At 50.1% G+C, this 1,935-nt stretch overlaps 1 protein-coding gene across 1 annotated transcript in view; it reads left to right on the forward strand.

Annotated features, from left to right (window-relative positions):
* Positions 1–886: 886 nt before the first annotated feature.
* Positions 887–1,935, forward strand: part of LOC102477791 (rho-related GTP-binding protein RhoG) — a 16,121-nt gene continuing 15,072 nt past the window's right edge. Inside the window, exon 1 of the mRNA XM_006158057.3 lies at positions 887–972. The gene's annotated coding sequence lies outside the window, so the exon portion shown is untranslated. The remainder of the gene's footprint in view (positions 973–1,935) is intronic.

Below are 1,935 nucleotides of genomic sequence, written 5' to 3' on the forward strand. Positions count from 1 at the left end.
GAGAAAAAAAAAAAAAAACCTCTCCCCAAAAATCCCCATCAATAATTCAATAATGTATCAAAAAGTACTGAATTGTACACTTTAAATTGGTGATTTACATGCTATGTGAATTTTTTGTTTATTTCAACTTGACCAGAGGGGGACAGATTGAGAGAGAGAAAGTGAGAAATCAAGTCCCCAAGTCCTAAACTGGAACCTGGGTCAACCGTGTGGGAGTCTAGCGTCCTTAACCACCACGCCACCTGCCGGCCCCATGGTATGTGAATTTTTCTCTCAATAAACTGCTTAACAAAATTACATAATGTATGATTCATTTCCATCAGACTCTAGAAAACGCAAACTAACGTGGTGAAAAAAGCAACCCTAACTTACTACGTTTTCTTTCATCGCCTCCATGTTTTTTTTTTCCAAATACGTTTCAAAGACTGCCTCATTGTGTTAATGCTGGTCCTGAGGAGCAAACAGAGATCTGGGGAGAAGGGATGGTTTGGGGACCCCTGGACTGAGCGATTAGGGTCGGGATCTCAGACGTCCTCCATTACCTGAAGGTGCAGTTTAAAAGCCTGCGACGCGCTGACAGCGAGCCGGCTTTTAGAACTCCACTTCCCAGGAGTTCCCGGGGGTGGAGACTGCGCCTGACCGCGCTGGTCCTGAGGAGCAAACAGAGATCTGGGGAGAAGGGATGGTTTGGGGACCCCTGGACTGAGCGATTAGGGTCGGGATCTCAGACGTCCTCCATTACCTGAAGGTGCAGTTTAAAAGCCTGCGACGCGCTGACAGCGAGCCGGCTTTTAGAACTCCACTTCCCAGGAGTTCCCGGGGGTGGAGACTGCGCCTGACCGCAGCGTGGGACTCGGCCGCTACCCGGAAGTGGCGCTGAGCTCGCGGAGCCTGCCCAGCACAACGTGAGACGCCTGGGAGGCTCCGCCAGCAGCGGCTCAACTGCCCTGGAGAACGATCAGACTTTGCCCGGTAACCTTTACTGAGAAATCCCCACTCGACCCCAAACTCCGATCTTCTCTCTTTGGGGCTCCCCAACCCCCAGGGCGATTGCCTTGGTATATGAGCCACTTTCTAGATGGAAGGAATTTGAGGGTGGGGTGAGATGTTCTTCTGTGGGGAAGGTTGAGTTTTCTCTTGTGAGGCCAATGGAGGGCATCTTTTTGTGCCCGGCTCAGGAGCCCATATGAAACCTGGGAACCAAGTCCCCTTGGTGGAGAAGGCCGTGTGGGAGGTGCCAAGCTGGCTTGTGGTATCTGTTGATGGGTCAGTAGGATTGTCTTTTGCGGTTAAGTTTTTAGGCGCAAGAGTCCTGGTTCAGGGTTGGGGAGTGTTCACATAACTTCCTTCACCCCGGAGGGTCCTAAAGCCTCCTTTGATCCTTCTTGAACCAGAGAAGACAGTCTTCAATGTGAAATGCTAACCCCGAACTGGCAGATAATTTCACTGCAGAAAGTAGTAGATAAAAATGGAGACTTTCTGCTGAACTGTTTCAGTTTCAGAAAAGCTGCAGAGCTGTTTCAAGTGAGTGTGAGACTCAGACTTGTGGGAGGGCTCAGACTTGGAGCATGTATTAGAAACAGCACTACTTCGAGCTGGACTCCTGCTTTGACAAATTGTTGGGGCTTCTCTCCTTGAGTCCTGCCTAGAAGAAAATGGACTGTACATGTGGAGAAGGATGCTTTATGATGAGCGGGGCAGATTTAGAAGAAACGTAATTCTGGGCCAGCCAGGTAGCATGATGGTTAAGGCAGCGGGATCTCACACGGCTGACTCTGCGGTTTGAGTCTTGGACCTGGTGGCTTGCAAAAACATGCTGGGTGCATGTGCGCACATATGTTTGTGTTCCCAAAATCCCAAGAGGAGAACGGAGGTGATGAGATTGTGGCATGGCCATCCCCCCTGGGGGATGGTTTCTTATTTTCTGTGTCTCTC

Source organism: Tupaia chinensis, unplaced genomic scaffold (genome assembly GCF_000334495.1).
Source record: "Tupaia chinensis unplaced genomic scaffold, TupChi_1.0 Scaffold000571_1, whole genome shotgun sequence".
Taxonomy (NCBI): Eukaryota; Metazoa; Chordata; class Mammalia; order Scandentia; family Tupaiidae; genus Tupaia; species Tupaia belangeri.